The sequence below is a fragment of the Hyperolius riggenbachi genome, chromosome 10, assembly GCF_040937935.1.
Source record: "Hyperolius riggenbachi isolate aHypRig1 chromosome 10, aHypRig1.pri, whole genome shotgun sequence".
NCBI lineage: Eukaryota > Metazoa > Chordata > Amphibia > Anura > Hyperoliidae > Hyperolius > Hyperolius riggenbachi.
Window position 1 is genome coordinate 265,041,964 of NC_090655.1, and position 18,230 is coordinate 265,060,193.

Genomic DNA, 18,230 nt, shown 5'->3' on the forward strand with positions numbered 1-18,230 from the left:
CTGAAGACCTCATTGGTTAGCTCCTGAAAGACGGCTGGCGCATTACATAACCCGAAGGGCATCAATAAATATTCGTAATGCCCGTCGGGCGTATTAAAGGCCGTCTTCCACTCATCGCCCTTCCTTATTCGTACCAGGTTGTACGCACCCCGTAAGTCTAACTTTGAAAAGACCTTAGCATTGGTGACCTGTGTGAATAAGTCAGGCCCCGGTAATCAATGCAGGGCCGCAGGCCTCCGTCTTTTTTCTTAACAAAAATGAAACCTGCCCCAGCAGGTGACCGGGGCGGGCGAATGAAACCCTTGGCCAAATTTTCACGGATATAATCTTGCATGGCCAATTTTTCGGGCCCAGATAAATTGTACAAATGGCCCCGGGGGGCATGCAACCTGAACGGAGATCGATGGGACAGTCGAAAGGGCGATGTGGGGGTAACTTGTCTGCTGCCTTGGGACAAAATACGTCAGAATATTTCAAGTACTGCTCACGAACCCCCTCCACCTGAATCCTGGTTTGACCCAAAGTCACCTTTCCTAAACATTGTTGAAAACAATGATCAGACCAGGAAAATTAATTGACCGGTGGCCCAATCAATGTGCGGAGAATGAAGGTGTAGCCATGGCATGCCAAGTATAATGGTGGACGTAGTCATATGTAACACAAAAAACTGCAATCTCTCCCAATGCAAAACCCCCACAGTGATTTCCACCTCTGGTGTCTGGGACAGCGGATGATTCCTCTGCAGAGGAGAATCATCCACTGCCGTGACCTGAATGGGTGGTTCCACCGCTGTGAGCGGAATACCCAATTTTTTAGCGAACTCAAAATCCATAAAGTTAGCCTCAAGCCTGAATCAATAAAGGCTTCCGTGGCCTCGGTCTTATCTTCCCATGTAACTGTACAGGGAAAAAGCAACCGTTTTTCTTCTAGGGGTACGAGTCGGGCGCCTAGGGTGTTACCCCTTACAACTCCTAGGCGGTAGCATTTCCCGGCTTATTAGGACAGTTTCGTACTCTATGCCCCCCTTCCGCACAATACAGACACAGTTGTTCAGTCATTCTCTGTCTTCGCTCCACCTGGGTCAGTTTTGACTGACCAATCTGCATTGGCTCGGGTGGAGTAAAGACCGGAGAAGATGAGACAGGAGGCGAGGGAGTCACTGGAGGTGCAGCGGGAGGTGCAGCGTAAGATGTCAACCTGACACGATGACTGCCCCTGGTCTGTCTCTGATGGCGCAGCCTGCGGTCGATACGAATGGCCGATGAAATGGCCTCATCGACTGTTCTGGGCTCGGGCTGACTCAGCATCAGATCGGAGACCTCATCAGATAGGCCTGACAGAAAGCAATCCAACAGGGCATAGGTGTCCCACCTGGCTGTAACTGACCACCTTCTAAATTCAGCCGCATAATCTTCGACCGGACCTTTGCCTTGCCGCAAAAGCTTGAGCTTCCGCTCAGAGGTCGAGGCAAGGTCCGGGTCGTCGTAAATTACTGCCATGGCTTTAAATAACTCCTCTACGGAGGTAAGGGCTGTGTCCCCGGTGGGCAAACTGTACGCCCATGTCTGCGAATCGCCTGATAATAGGGTTTTGATAAATGTGACCCTCTGAGTCTCCGTTCCTGAAGACTGGGGTCTCAAGTCAAAATAGGACAACACTCTACTCCTAAAATTTCGGAAGTCAGATCTGTGGCCAGAAAACCTTTCAGGTACCGGCATACGTATGTCAGAGCTAGAAGGGGATCGCACATGATCCACTGATGTTTGGAGGGTTTGTACAGACCCTGATAGGGCATCAATAAGAGTTTTGTGGGTGCCCAGTACTTGATTAATGTTTTCCACCGAAGCGGCAACTACACCCAGACGATCAGTGTTTGCGTCCATTTGCATTTTTTGGGTCTGGCGTTCTGTAACAATCGGTGTAACACAGAGAGGATCTGATTACCGGTGATCTGCAGTATCACCGGGAATACAGATATATACCGGATTATTGATGATCTGCAGTATCACCGATAATCAGATATATAAGCTAACCTCTGGACACCTGAGCAGAGTAGGAGTGTTTGGTGCAACTGTAATACTTAGAGGACTAGGCCTCAGAGCAGTAAGGAGTACTGCACAAATTCCCTCCGAAGACCTGGACTTTCCCGGGAGGAGGAGTCAGGCTGAGAGTAGGAAGGACCAACCGAGAGTGACACTCAGGAGGGAGTGTCACTACCGGGACTGGGAACCGCCTCTAACAGTAAGGTCGGTTCTCGAGGCCGGACAAGCCGGGTCGTAACCACACAGACAGATACAGTACAGATTCAGAAGGCAGATGCAGGGTCTAATAACAAGCAGGGTTCGGCAACAGGGTATCAGAAATATCGAGGTACAGAATCAGGAGGCAGATGCAGAGTCTTAGGGCGAGCCGGGGTTCGGCAACAGAGTATCAGAATAGCAAGGTACAGGATCAGAGTTCAGAAGGATAGTCAGGCAGGCAAAGGGTCATAACAGATAATCACAATCAAACTAGTACTTTAAACTATCAACAGAATCTAGCTAAGTGTAGGATTACAGCTCCAGCTGGTCCCGGCACACTTTAGGATCTGACTCAGGTCTGAGTGCTCCCACGTATGTGATCGCAACGCCAGACAACCAGCAACTGGACAGCCAGCAGTATATATACACAGACACTCTCCAGCACCTCCCTAAGTGGCTGGATGGTGTACTGGTTAAGGGCTCTGCCTCTGACACGGGAGACCAGGGTTCGAATCTTGGCTCTGCCTGTTCAGTAAGCCAGTAATTCAGTAAGGAGTTCATTGGGCAAGTCTCCCTAACACTGCTACTGCCTACTGAGTGCGCTCTAGTGGCTGCCTCACAAGCGCTTTGAGTCCGACAGGAGAAAGGCGCTATACAAATACTGCCATTATTATTATTATAAGTGCTGGACCAATGAGAGGACACAGAATTGTCAGCTGACCCTTTTCTGGCTGCCATATAAGTTCTGCCTCTCTGCGCGCACGCGCGTCATTCTGAACCTTGGTGGACTATCAGTCCCAGCCACACCAGTACTGTCTTGCAATGTGCTCGCTGACCCGTGCGCGGGGTTGGTCGCACCGCCATCCGCAGCGGCGGCCTCCCCGCGTTGGGTCAGAATGTTCGCAACAGGCCCATGCGCGCTAACCGCTGCGTCAGACGCGGCAGTTTTTCCGCGTTCCGCCATGCCATGCGCGGAAAGAGCCGCCTCCCGCTGACTTTAGCGGCGGCTCTTCCGCGTTTCTTCACACACTGTGAATGTTTACATGGTGTGTTCAACAAAAACATGGGTGTAACAGTCTTGTGTCATAGCTCAGATGTCTGATTATGTGGTGATCTGCAGAATCACTAATAATACAGACGCTATACCTGATTATGGGTGATCTGCAGAATCACCAATAATACTAGTATAGCAAAGAGCTGAGTGTGTAGTGATTTGGTGCAACCGTAACTTTAATAGTTGAATGAGACCTCACCATAGGGGCTGGTGAAGTACTATCAGTACACTGAGCGTGCCCCAGAGTACAAGCCCCAGCAAGCTGGAGAAAACAATATCGAGGAGGCCAGATCACCCATGGAGCGGGTGAGTCAGACTCTACTGCAGCCTAGTGACACAATAAAACTACAATGACAGATCACCCAGGGGGTAGATAATAAAGGCTGAACTGCAGCCTAGCAGGACTGCTTCACCAGAGCGGCTGGCGTAGCTAACACCTCATCAGTGGCGAGGGCCCACTGGTGAGTAGAATGGTCAGGCAGGCAAGGTTCGGAAACAGAGAGGTGAGTATCGGTACAAGATCGTGAGACAAGAGAGTAATCAGGCAGAGGTTCAGCAACAGGTAGGCAGATAGGCAAAAGTACAAAATCAGAAAGCAGGATCAGAGTCAGAGTAATAGCTAAGAGTCATACACAGGAGATCAATACAATAAGCAATATCCTAGTCTAGGTGTGAAGTCCTTAGCATCAACACCCGGGAACTAGTCTAAGGTCTGAGCGCTAACACGCAAGTATTCACGACAACAGACAGTGTGAGAGTGAAGCCTGGAGGCTTATGAAGCAGAGGAGACCCCACTGGCACGCCCCTGCTGGATCAGCCAATCCTGGGTGCCGTGAGACTCCTCTGACTTCAGCCGACCAGCAGGTCAGCTGACGCCTCTCTTCCTGGAATAAAGGTCCTGTCTGTGCGCGCGCCCGCGCAAGACAGCGACCCTGTACGCAGGAGAAAGCCCCGTCCTTGGCGTTCTACACGCCAAGAAGACGGGCAGAGGCACGAGGGCAGCTGCGGCAGCGGAACCGTTCGCCGCAGCCGTCGTCCCCCAGACCACCTCCGCCGGAGGAACGAGCGGGGACATGGAGGCAGCTGCGGCGGCGATGCCGCTCGCCGCAGATGCCATTATATTCATTACAATGGGAACATTTAATTATTTGTGTGGTATTACATTAAGCAGACTGTGATTGCCTATTGTTGTGACTCAGGTGAAGGTCAGATCACATTTTATGACCAACTAGCTGATTGCCCGGCGTTGCCAGGGTATGTATTTGGCTGGTGTTGGCACCGCCCACTTTTCTGGCCCTAACACACAATGACTCAATGACCTAGTTTGTGAGCTTTGCAGTGTTTGGCATCATTAATTTGCATTGAAATGAAACAAATCTGATTGGCTGTGGCTCCACCCTCTTTTCTGAATTTGAACCCCAGTCATCCAATGACCAACTGTACCAGGTTTCAAGCTTGTGTCTTTAACAGTGCCAGAATGGCAGCAATTGAATATTCCCCTTGAAAAGCAATAAATGAATTTGGATTGGCTTTTGTAGGCTCCACCCTCTTTTATGAATATTAATCCCAGTCACCCAGTGACCATCTGGGCAAAGTTTGGGAACCCTGCCGTTAACAGTGTAAGAATGGCTGCAGTTTACATTTTCCCAGTGAAATTTGTATTTGACTCCGCCCACTGATGACCCAGCATTGCCTGGCTATGTATTTGGCTGGTGTTGGCTATGCCTACTTTTTGTAACAGTAACAGACAATTACTTAATTACTCAATGACCAAATTTGTGAGCTTTGCAGTCTTTGACATCAATAATTTGCATTGAAATGAAACAAATCTGATTGGCTGTTTGTGTCTCCACCCATTTTCTGAATTTGAACCCCAGTGACCCAATAAATAACTGTACCCAGTTTGGGGCTTGTGCCATTAACAGTGCAAGAATGGCAGTAATGAAATATTCCCCTTGAAAATCAATAGATTTTGATTGGCTTTTGTAGGCTCCATTTATTTATTTATTTATTGTATTTATAAAGCGCCAACATATTACGCAGCGCTCCATCCACTTTTATGAATAATAGCTGATGAATCGACGTTGCCCGGGTATGTATTTGGCTGGTGTTAGCTCCACTCACTTTTTCTAACCCTAACACACAAATACTCAATGACCAAGTTTGTGAGCTTTGGGGTCTTTGTCATCAATAATTTGTATATTCCCATAGAAATTAAACAAATCAGACTGGCTGTTTGTGGCTTCACCCCTCTCCAGCATTTGAACCCCAGTCACCCAATGACCAACTGTAGCAGGTTTGAGGCATCTGTTATTAACAGAGCAAAAATGGAAGCAATTTAAATATTCCCCTTGAAAATCAACAGGTGCATTTTGACTGGCTATTATAGGCTCCACCCACTTCCCATAATATTAATCTCAGTCACCCAGTGACCATCTGGGCAAAGTTTGAGAACCCTGCCATTAACAGTGTAAGAGTGGCTGCAGTTTATATTTCCCTAGTGAAATTTGTTTTTGGCTCCGCCCACTTTATGTAACCTGGACACAGTCACTCAATGACCAAGTTTGTGAGCTTTGGGCTCCTTGGCATCAATAATTTGTAATTTACCACTGAGAAGAAACAAATCTGATTGGCTGTTTGTAGCTCCGCCCCTTTTCTGAATTTGAACCCCTGTGACCCAATGACCAACTGTACCAGGTTTGAGGCTTGTGCCATTAACAGTGCAAGAATGGCAGCAATTTAAATATTCCCCTTGAAAATCAACAGGTGAATTTTGATTTTCTTTTTAGGCTCCACCCACTTTTCTGAATATTAATCCCAGTCACCCAGTGACCAAGTTTTAAGCTTTTGGGTTTCTGCCATCAAAATTGTGTGAATGGAAGCAGTTTATCCAGTAAAGTAATCTGATTGGCTGTTTGTGGCTCCACCCTTTTAGTGGATTTGAACCCCAGCCACTTCATGACTGACTGTAGCCGGTTTGAGGCCTCTGCCATTATTAGTGTAAGAGTGGCAGCAGTTTCAATATTCCCCTTGAAAATCAATAGGTAAATTTTGATTGGCTGTTGTAGGTTCCACCCACTTTCCTGAATATTAATCCCAGTCATCCATTGACCAACTGTGTCACATTTGAGAACCCTGTCAATAACAGAATGGCTGAAATCAATCTAACAAATCTGATTGGCTGTTTGTGGCAGCACCCCCTTTAGTGAATTTGGACCCCAGTCACCTATCAGGTAAGAGGCCTCTGCCATTAACAGCGTAAGAATGGTAGCAATGTAAATATTCCCCTTGAAAATCAATAGGTGAAATTTGATTGGCTGTTGTTGGCTCCACCCACATTTCTGAATATTATTTTTATTATTATTTAGTATTTATATAGCGCCGACATATTACGCAGCGCTGTACAGTGTATATATATATCTTGTCACTAACTGTCCCTCAAAGGAGCTCACAATCTAATCCCTACCATTGCCATATGTCTATATTATGTAGTGTAAGTACTATAGTCTAGGGCCAATTTTTTAGGGGGAGCCAATTAACTTATCCGTATGTTTTTGGAATGTGGGAAGAAACCGGAGTGCCCGGAGGAAACCAACGCAGACAAGGAGAGAAAATACAAACTCTTTGCAGATAGTGCCCTGGCTGGGATTCGAACCAGGGACCCAGCGCTGCAAGGCGAGAGAGCTAACCACTAATCCCTGTCACCCAGTTGCCCACTGTGTCAAGTTTGGGAACCCTGCCATTAACAGTGTAAGAATGGCTGCTGTTTATATTTTCCCCTGAAAAAAAATGTAGTTGTTGGCTCCGCCCACTTTTTCTAACCTTGACATACAGTCACTCAATGACCAAGTTTATGAGCTTTGGGGTCCTTGGTATCAATAATTTGTATATTCCCATTGAAATTAAACAAATCTGATTGGCTGTTTGTGGCTCCGCCCCCTTTTCTGAATTTGGACCCCAGTCACCCAGTGACTAACAGTACCAGGTTTGAGGCATCTGCTATTAACAGTGTAAGAATGGCAGCAATGTAAATATTCCCTTTGAAAATCAACAGGTGAATTTTAATTGGCTGTTGTAGGCTCCACCCACTCTCTTGAATATTCATCCCATACACCCAGTGTCCAACTGTGCAAAGTTTGAGAACCCTGCCAGTAACAGTGTAAGAATGGCTGAAGTTTATATTTTCCTAGTGAACTTTATTTTTGGCTCCGCCCACTTTTTGTAACCTTGACACACAGCCACTCAATGACCAAGTTTGTGAGCTTTCAGGTTCCTGGCATCAAAAATGTGTGAATGGAAGCAGTTTATGTACCAGGAAAGTCTGATTGGCTGTTTGTGGCCCCGCCCCTTTTGTGAATTTGGACCCCAATCACCCAATGACAGGCTGTAGCAAGTTTGAAGCCTCTGCCATTAACAGTGTAAGAATGGCAGCAGTTTTAATATTCCCCTTGAAAATCAATAGGTGACTTTTGATTGGCTGTCGTAGGCTCCACCCACTTTCCTGAATATTAATCTAATTCACCCAGTGACCAAGTGTGCCAAGTGTGAGAACCCTGCGATTAACAGTGTAAGAATGGCTGCTGTTTACATTTTTCCATTTAAAATGAATGTCTGAAATGTCATTGGCTGTTTTATGCTCCTCCCACTTTTCCTGGATTTGTAACCTCGGTCACCAAGTGACCAACTGTGCCAAGTGTGGGGACTCTGGCTTGATTACTGTGAGAATGGCAGCCTTTTTCCATTTTTTTCCATTGACTTGAATGGGTAGAATCTGATTGGCTGTTTGTAGCTCCGCCCAGGTGTACAGGGGGATGCGAGACCCCCAGAACATATCATCCCAGGTAGTAAAGGATCTGTGTACCAAGTTTCGTTCAAATCGGTAAAGCCGTTTTCACGTGATCGCGGCGCACACACACACACACACACACACACACACACACACACACACACACACACACACACACACACACACACACACACACACACACACACACACACACACACACACACACACACACACATCCGATTTTATATATATAGATTTGTGCAGAAATTCATATAATTCCAAAGGGTTCACACACTTTTTATTGCTACTGTATTTTAGCTACTTTTAACTTTAGTCTCCCCTCCCCTAAACATCAATGAAACTCAGTAGCGTAGCTAAGGAACTGTGGGCCCTGGTGCAAGTTTTACATTGGGGCCCCGCCAAGCACTATATACATAACAACTGATACAGCGCACCATATCCTGCAAAGGAAAACTACAGTGTCAGAGGTGCAAAAAGGTGATGGGGAACAGTTTGTTAATGATTACTACTATTCAAAGCATCTGTAGAACTGTTTATTACCTGCACAGGATCAATAAAGAGCTAATACTGCAGTTGAGGGAGGGCCCCTTTTGCCCCAGGGCCTGATGTGGTTGCTACCTCTGCAACCCCTATTGCTACTCCACTGCTGACATTCTTACAGCCCCTCCCCAGATATTGGCATCATGTGACCTATACTATGCCCAGCTGGGACATATATAAGTCTTTAGAATATCTAATGCTTATCACTCACCAATGCTCATACCTGTAATAATGTCTTCCTCCTTAGATGCTCTCATCATGTCTCCCTCCTCCATAGACTGCTGATCACGCCTCACATAAGTCTCTTCTTCTTCCTCTTTAATTGTCCTCATCATGTCACCTTTCTCCATAGACTGCTGATCACCCCTCACATACATCTCTTCTTCTTCCTCTTTAAGCACGGCTTTCACACGTCTCGGTTTTCTATCCTTATTGCACAAAATCAAAGACAATTTAAAATGTGAGCCCATATATCAGCAAGTGCAGAAGGAAACAATGTCATACAAGGTGGAGACTCTGGTGATCGCCATTCCAACCTACCTGATAATGGTGGAGCATGGGATGATCTTCCTGCTGACAATCCTGGGAATAAAGAGGACCTGTACATCTCTCTGGTGGGTTTATGTTACTGGATACATCTGTAGAAAATACATACTGATGGAATACATGGCTTCAATTCATCAAAGGGTGTTCGATAACAAAACCCCAGTCCTTAAAGAGAACCCGAGGTGGGAATTACTTTTACTATTGGGGCACAGAGGCTGGTTGTGCGCACTAAGACCAGCCTCTGTTGCCCCATCGTGTGCCTCCATGTCCCCCCTGCTCGCCGCTATACCCCCCGCATTGCTGGCGACACGCAGCGTGTCGCCAGCTCAATGTTTACCTTGCGCTGTCAGTCAGCGCTGCTCCCCTGCCTCCTCCGCATCGGCGCACCCACCCGTGTCCCTTCCCTCCCGCTGATAGGAGGGAAGTGACGCGGCGGGTGGCGCCGATGCGGAGGAGGCGGGGGAGCGGCGCTGACTGACAGCGCAAGGTAAACATTGAGCTGGCGACACAGCCAGCAATGCGGGGGGTATAGCGGCGAGCAGGGGGGACATGGAGGCACACGATGGGGCAACAGAGGCTGGTCTTAGTGCGCACAACCAGCCTCTGTGCCCCAATAGTAAAAGTAATTCCCACCTCGGGTTCTCTTTAAAATACCGCATTCGGTATTTTACACTTCACTGTGCTAATTCATCAATATTTTCCCATGTGTGGTAGAGGTTCGTTAAGTTACCGAACTACTAGGCTTCAATTCATCAAAGGCTGTTCGATAACAGCAGAGTGGTGCAGAGCAGCTTGGAATGTCCGTGTGTTGTTACAAGCTGATAACAATAGAAGGCATCCAGACATCCCTTTACATGTAAACGTGTGTTATATTTACTGTTACTTATACTGCCTCTGCTGCTCTGAATCTGTCGATCAGTCTTTCTTAACATTTTATTTATTTGCCACAACGTAGATGAACTTCCTGGAGACATTACAAATGCCATGCTTGGTGATTTCACCACCAGCATCTTTGCATTATCAAACAGGGCCTGAAAGGGTTACACCACCGAAGGGAATCTGGGGATATATTTTGACCCCTTCTCTCTGCTCACTGCTTGGGGGGTCTGAAAGCTTGTGTGGAGAAGCCTGACCTATCAGCGGCACTTGCAGGAGAACAGGGGCTGTTTCTATTGGCTGCCTGCTCCTGCTAATCATGAAAACATTCACACAGAAGGCTTTCGAAGCCTGTAACGACAGGGGAGAGCTTGAGATAAACACCGAATGTGTTAGCGAATGTGGGAACCTTGATGAATTAACATTTGTTGAGCACATGTCGGTAATTTATCTCATTGCTGTGTCATTTCAGCTTCTCATTCGGTAACAGCTTTGATGAATTAACATTTTCTAAAGTGCTTCGTTAAGTCAGCTGTTTTCAGCATTACCGAATGCGGTAATGCTTGATGAAGATGGGGGATCTAGGTGAACCCTCTGTACTGCTCTCTCCTTTAAAAAAAAAAACTCCTCCTACCCAATGATGTGAGGGGCGGCTGATTCTCCATCATGACATCCTTGTAGAGGTCCTTGTGTCCTTCTATATACTGCCACTCCTCCATGGAGAAATAGACAATGGCATCCTGACACCTTATGGGAACCTGACACGAGAACAATGCTACAGTCACGACCAAGATACACCCCTTCTTGTTGCTGGATAATGTCCCATAATTCCCAGCACCAATCACCTCTCCCGTCAGGAGCTCCATCATCTTCCTGGTGACTTCCAGAATCATCTGCTTGTTGTGTCTCTCAGATATCAGGGAGTGAGGTGGGGCCACCTGTATAGTCACATGATTACCAGACTTCACTGGAAGAACACTCTGTAAAGAAAGACCAAAAATAATGTTATATGACCTCCCAGAATCCTCCTCACCTCTCTGGTCAGAGCAAGTAGTGTTGTACCGTGTTAGCCAGGAACTAAGTCCGATGAAGGCTTATTAGCCCGAAAGCTTACTTTTTTTTATCTCTAAGTTAGCCAATAAATTATATCATCCTGATTCAAAACTACTTGCTCTCTTTGGTCAGGTTTGTGTGTTTTTAATAGATGGATGAGTGATGTCATGTGACCTCCCAGAATCCGCCTCACCTCTCCAGTCAGCAGATAGATGATCTCCAGGGTGAGGTTCAGGATTGTCTCATTCAAGTCAATCTTCTTTTGATCCATATTGACACAACTGAAGCTTATCTGATTGTCCATCATCACCTCCTTGTAGAAATCCTTGCGTTCTTCTAAATACTGCCACTCCTCCGTGGAAAAATAGATGGTGACATCCTGACACCTTATGGGAACCTGACACACACAATGATACAGTCACCACCTGAACCAGACACACCTCTTGCTGTTACTGCATAATGTCCCATAATTCCCAGCACTGCTCACCTCTCCTGTCAGCAGCTCCATCATCTTCCTGATGACTTCCAGAATCTTCTTCCTCTTCCTCCTCTCTGGTGTCAGGGAATATGGTATCAGGCAATAATGAGGGGACACTGGGATGGGGGATGGTGTGTGCAAAGAGTCTTGTGGAGTTATTATGTCAACAGGTGCGATTTTTGGTAATTTAAACCCCTAGTAAGAGTGAGAATAACAGTTAAGGCTATGTTTCCACATGTGTGTTTCCACATGCAAATTTTCCTGGGCAGCACAGTGGCATAGTGGTTAGCGCTCTCGCCTTGCAGCACTGGGTCCCCGCTTCGGATCCCAGCCAGGTCAACATCTGCAAGGAGTTTGTATGTTCTCCCCGTGTCTGCATGGGTTTCCCCCGGGCACTCTGGTTTCCTCCCACGCCCCAAAAACATACAGATAGGTTAATTGGCTTCCCCCTAAATTTAGCCCTAGACTATGATACATGCACAACACAATACATACATAGACATATGACTATGGTAGGGATTATATTGTGAGCCCCTCTGAGGGACAGTTAGTGACATGACAATCTACTCTGTACAGCGCTGCGTGATATGTCAGCGCTATATAAATACTTAAATAAATAAAATGCTGGTTAATGTGAATTTGTATGCAAATTTTCACTTGTATCTAGTGTAACTGACAATCATTACATGGGAAATGGATGCAGTGTCAGTCAGTGTCATGTTGTCAAGTTTTTGCCATGCACTTTGTATGGAGAAACTTGCATAATAAGGCAACTAACCTATCCACCTGCATTGCTGTGCTTCTTTCCATGGCTGAAAAATTCAAGGATTCACATGATGTGGAAACTCATAAGTATGTACAGTAAAATACAATAATCCCCACACCTCTGTGGTCACTTGTGTTTTATTAATAAAGATGTCATGTGATCTCCCAGAATCCTCCTCACCTCTCCAGTCAGCAGATAGATGATCTCCAAGGTGAGGTTGAATATCCTCTCGGTCATGTGATCCATTTTCAGTGATGTGGTCATGTGATCTGTACAGGATGCTGATGCCTTTTGATAGATAATAAGGGGAGGATAATCTAGGCTGTACAGTTGTCAGTGGTGAAACTACCAGTACAGGATCCCCCTCATCCCAGTACTCCCCATTGCTGTCACTTGTGGGTGGTAGGGCCATGCAGAGTATTGCAGGAAAGCATATTAAGCTGGTTTATAGCTACCTGTGCACTATACTCACAGCGTGCTGCAGTCCTGTCCTCCCTCTGCCTCCTCTCCAGCTGGCCTTCTCTCCTCACATCCACCTTCCACTGTTACCATTCCTGTGATGTTACAGCAGTGCTGGCAGTGGTAGATAGATGAGGATATGAGGAGAGGCAGAGACTGAGGCTAATGGGAGCAGAGGACTGGAGCACACACTGACAGGTAGCTATAAACCAATGTAAATCTTTCTTATTACTACTCTGCATGGAGGGGGGGGGGGGGGGGAGAAATGGAATGTGGATATGGCTACACTGGGAAAGAAATGGCATTACTGGGGTGGGGGACATTACATACTGGAGGATAATAGCAATGCTGGGGGACACAGGGGGGACATGGTTATACTGGGGAAGAAATGGCATTACTGGGGTGGGGGGGACATTACATACTGGAGGATAATGGCAGTGCTGGGGGACACAGGGGGACATGGCTATACTGGGGAAGAAATGGCATTACTGGGGTGGGGGGGACATTACATACTGGAGTATAATGGCAATGCTGGGGGACACAGGGAGGACATTGCTATACTGGGGAAGAAATGGCATTACTGGGGTGGGGGGACATTACATACTGGAGGATAATGGCAGTGCTGGGGGACACAGGGAGGACATTGCTATACTGGGGAAGAAATGGCATTACTGGGGTGGGGGGGACATTACATACTGGAGGATAATGGCAGTGCTGGGGGACACAGGGAGGACATTGCTATACTGGGGAAGAAATGGCATTACTGGGGTGGGGGACACTACATACTGGAGGATAATGGCAATGCTGGGAAAGAAATGGCACTACTGGGGTAAGGGGACACTACATACTGGAGGATAATGGCAGTGCTGGGGGACACAGGGAGGACACTGCTATACTGGGGAAGAAATGGCATTACTGGGGTGGGGGGGGGGGCATTACATACTGGAGGATAATGGCAGTGCTGGGGGACACAGGGGGGACAGGGCTATACTAAATATAAATCTCTTGTCTCTGTGATGTGACAGAACTGAATTATTACTAGGAAGGTGAGATTACATATGATGTAAGCAGTAGTGTCATGGTCCGCTTATAAACTGACCATGTAATCCTTAAAGTGTACCAGAGTCGAGAAGTGTCTTTGGTACATTACTTGCCTGGAGCGGCTTGTCCCTCGCTGTCTCACCCGCAATTTTCCCCAAAAGTCTGTCGCGCATGTGCAGCATGGCAAGGCGCGCTCCCGCCACACTTCTGTCTCTGGGAGCGATCTGCGCCTGTGCAGAAGTACGACTCAGGCTTTCGGGACAATTGCGGGTGACAGGAGTCACCCAGGGAGACGGTGAGGGACAAGCAGGCCTACCAAGGTCCAAGGAAATAAAAAAAAAATGTACTTACCTGGTGCTTCCTCCAACCACTATCAGCCGCCCTGTGCCCTCGGCACAGCTTCGTTCCCAGCCAGTGGCCCAGGTCGCCTGGTCGGCATCTACTGCACCAGCGATTGCACTGATGTAGTCTGGAGTGTTCTGCACAGTACTTCAGCACCTGCACAGAACACTCCAGACCACGTGAGCGCGATTGTGTGTGGGGCTCGCGTAGGCACAGTAGATGCCGGTCGAGATCTGTAACGGAAACAATCACACTATAGCCGCGCCAATATTCTGTATCACCGTTTGTGATCCACGAGATTCCTAAAAACAGAAACACAGCAGACCAGACCTTCTCATAGTGAGTATCGTCTCATCAGTGACACCCTTGTGCAATCGCACACACTGCGTGAGGGATAAGGGTACTATCACCAGGGTGGATGGGGATCACACACCCCCCCCTTTCCTTCCCTGCTCACCAGAAGATTTCTTGTCAATACTGCATATCACAAAGCATCCATGCCGTTTAAAACCTTAAAAACATCAAGCGTATTCACATAGCATAAAACCGCTTTAATAGGCTCCCAATGGCCCCCAAGTTAAAACTGCGTACATAAAATTTTCTTGTATATTAGCATATCACAATACCACATCGCCGCCAGCTCCGGTCACCTCTCACATGCCCAGGCCGCGTCTCCTCCGGTCAGTGGTAATACAGCGTGCGTCCTCCAAGCTCCGCCCTACGCGTTTCGTCACGTACCAGGTTGTGACTCATCAGGGGCTGGAGTACGCACGTTCCCTGTAGCAATATATATGCTTAACCCCACCCCCTCCCCTCCCACCCCGGCCAACCTCTAGGGTGTCAGAGATCTGGGCGGGACATCATGGGAGGTCGGGCCGATGCTGTTTACATATTAACCTAAAATAAACATATAAAATACTCACACAATGCGTTGTTCACATAAAACTGACATATACGTTCCTTTAAATACATAATTTCTCCGAATACAAAAGTGAAAACTACTTCCTACATAAAACTATGAACATCCAAAACTACATTACCCAAGGTTCTTCTTTTTCCATGCACATGTGCAGATGTAACATTAACCAGACATTCTAATCCTGTGCGTCTGTATACGCAGCTCCATTGCCCAGCACACACACCATGGGGAATGGAAGCCACGTACATCTCCTCCCACCACGTATAGATTCAATTGGCTCTTCATACGGACTACACTACCCAGAATCCTCAGCCTCACCAGTGATTCCCACCCCCTATGCTCATATCAATAGGCTCTTCATACAAACTACACTACCCAGACTCCTCAGCTTCACCAGTGATCCCACCCCCTATGCTCGTATCCTCCTCACCTCTATAAACTACTTAGTACCACCCACAAAATGCTAATATACATCAACCTTTATAAACCTAAATAACACTCTCAATATTAACATCAATTAATATCCCTTTTTATAGTGTCTTTGTACTGAATAAATCACGCTACTATTGTTTACCTATATACTGCCATCTAGTGTCAGAAAATCGAATAACATTCCTTATTCATTTTAATCATTAGAGATAAAACAATTTAAATCAATCTCAATGTTCAAACCTTCTGGTTTCATAGTATGCAAATTGTAGATCCAACGTGTTTCCATTTTAGAGATTTCACGCACTCTATTGCAGCCCCTCCATTGTGGATGCAGTTTTTCTATTGCACAGAAATACATTTGTGAAGGATCACACTCATGGTATTTTTTAAAATGGGCTGACACACTATGATTTTCATGACCCTTTTTCACCTTGTATATATGTTCATCAATGCGCTCTTTTAGCATCCTAGTAGTTCTTCCTACATACTGTACTCCGCACGTACACCATATAAGGTAAACTACATATTTCGTTGTACATGTGATAAAAGATTTTATCTTATATTCACATTTAGTCACACTAGATTCGAATTCATATTTCTTTTTTCTGTTAACTACATTCTGTCTGCAACCCAAACAGCTTCTACATGGGTAGAACCCAGGTTTTTGCCACCCATTATCTCTGTTCAGCTTGGGTGGATCCACACAGCTGGGCACCAAAGTGTCTCTTAAATTCGGCGCCCTTCTATATATAAATGATGGTTTACTTGGCAATGCTTTAGCTAGCCCATGATCACACATCAGAACCGGCCAGTGTTTTTTAATAATTTTTTCCACCTGTCTATGTTGAAGGTTATATTCACTTATATAGGCCATCTCATTCTCTCTCTGCCTCCTTGCCCTACCTCCACCCACCAGCGTATTCCTATCCATTTCTCGGACATTTTTCCTAATATTTTCCAATGAATCTGCATCATACCCTTTTTGTATAAACCTTTCCTTTAGTATGTTTGCCTGCCTATCATACGTCTCCACATCAGTACAGTTTCTTCGGATGCGTACCATCTGACCCTTTGGGATTCCTTGCAACCATTTGGGGTGGTGGCAGCTATTAGTGGGTATGAACCCATTTCTGTCAGTTTGCTTAAAATAGCATTCCGTTTTCAATGTCTGGCCCTCCACGAATATATCCAGGTCCAGAAAATGAATTCTAGACCTGCTACACTCCAGGGTGAGCTTTATATTAGTTTCAATGCTGTTAGCCTCCTGAATGAATTCATGGAAAGACGTCTCCTGACCTCGCCATACTATAAACAAATCGTCTATAAATCGCCACCATGATAAAATATTCACACCCCCTTTGCATATGGCCACCTCCTCCCATCTCGCCATAAACAGATTAGCTAACGACGGAGCATACGATGCCCCCATCGCGCATCCATATCGCTGCACGTAATAACCTCCTTTGTACCAGAAGTAGTTTTTGGTAAGTGCAAATTCCAATAACCTTAACAGAAAGCTAATTTGTTCCTCTCTTAATTCCCCTTCCTGTTCCATGTAAAATTTTGCAGCAGCAATTCCTCCCTCATGAGATACATTGGTGTATAGGGAACTGACATCAGCTGTTCCTAACACCATATTTTCCTCCACCTGAATTCTTTCCAACACTTGTATAGTGTGCCCTGTGTCCTTAAGCACATGTGGCAATTTACATGCCAGAGGTTGCAGGAATTGGTCCAGATACATTCCAACCCTATGTGTTACCGAACCAATGCCACTAATAATGGGGCGACCTGGGGGTTCCGTTAAGTTCTTATGAATTTTTGGCGTTTGGTAGATAATGGGCACCCGTGGTGCAGAGGGAATGAGATACCTAAATTCTCGATCAGACAACACTCCCTTATCTAGTCCTTCTTTCAACAGTACAATCAATTGCCGTTTATATTCCTGTGTGGGATTACCTGCCAATTTCTCATATGTGTTAACATCAGACACTATTTTATCCAATTCTCCAAAATATTGTACTTTATTTAAAACTACCACCCCCCCCCCTTTATCAGCCGGACGTATGACCAGCCCCTTCTGTTCTAGCATATTTTTAGCCTCTGTTTTAAAACCCATGACCTTTCTTGTGGGGATCCTCTCTATATCCTTAATAACTAGCTTCTTAAAAACCTCAATGCTATTCTGGCTACCATTAAAGTGGGGATTGAATGTAGAGTTATTTTTTAGAGAGGTCTGTTTATATTGTGACACCACATTAACCCTTTGATTGGGTCCTTCTTTGTCCAAAAAGTAGCGTCGGAGGTTCACTTTCCTCACAAATTTGTTCACATCAATGAATGCAGAGAATTTATTGATATTCTTTGGAGGGGCAAATTTCAAACCCTTATCCAAAACTTTCATTTCCCCCCTAGTGAGCTCGACCTGGCTAAGGTTAAATATACCCTCCCCTACTGGTTTCTTACTCGTTTGTTTTCTCCGTCCTCCTCTGCATCCTCTTCTGCTCTCCTTTTTATTTGTACTCCTGACATATGTGGCTGTTGGGGTGATTCCCCCCCCCCCTCCCCGTATCTCGGGTTCATTCCTCTCCCTAAAAAAGATTGTTGTTCCCAGTTGCTGTCATCTGTATCTAGATGTTGATATCTGTTATACACAGGTACTCCATACCGGGGCCCT

At 46.2% G+C, this 18,230-nt stretch overlaps 2 protein-coding genes and 1 long non-coding RNA gene across 3 annotated transcripts in view; 1 reads left to right on the forward strand and 2 right to left on the reverse strand.

Annotated features, from left to right (window-relative positions):
• The window catches only part of LOC137535386 (zinc finger protein 585A-like), a 764,031-nt gene that overhangs the window by 226,778 nt on the left and 519,023 nt on the right, over positions 1-18,230 (forward strand). The gene's annotated exons all lie outside the window — the stretch shown is intronic.
• The window catches only part of LOC137535849 (uncharacterized), a 349,356-nt gene that overhangs the window by 99,073 nt on the left and 232,053 nt on the right, over positions 1-18,230 (reverse strand).
• On the reverse strand, positions 11,703-12,627 carry LOC137535442 (uncharacterized). The gene is made up of 3 exons (XR_011024402.1): positions 12,541-12,627; positions 12,373-12,406; positions 11,703-11,789 (listed from the first exon to the last, which is right to left on the reverse strand). It is a non-coding gene; the product is annotated as an uncharacterized lncRNA (long non-coding RNA).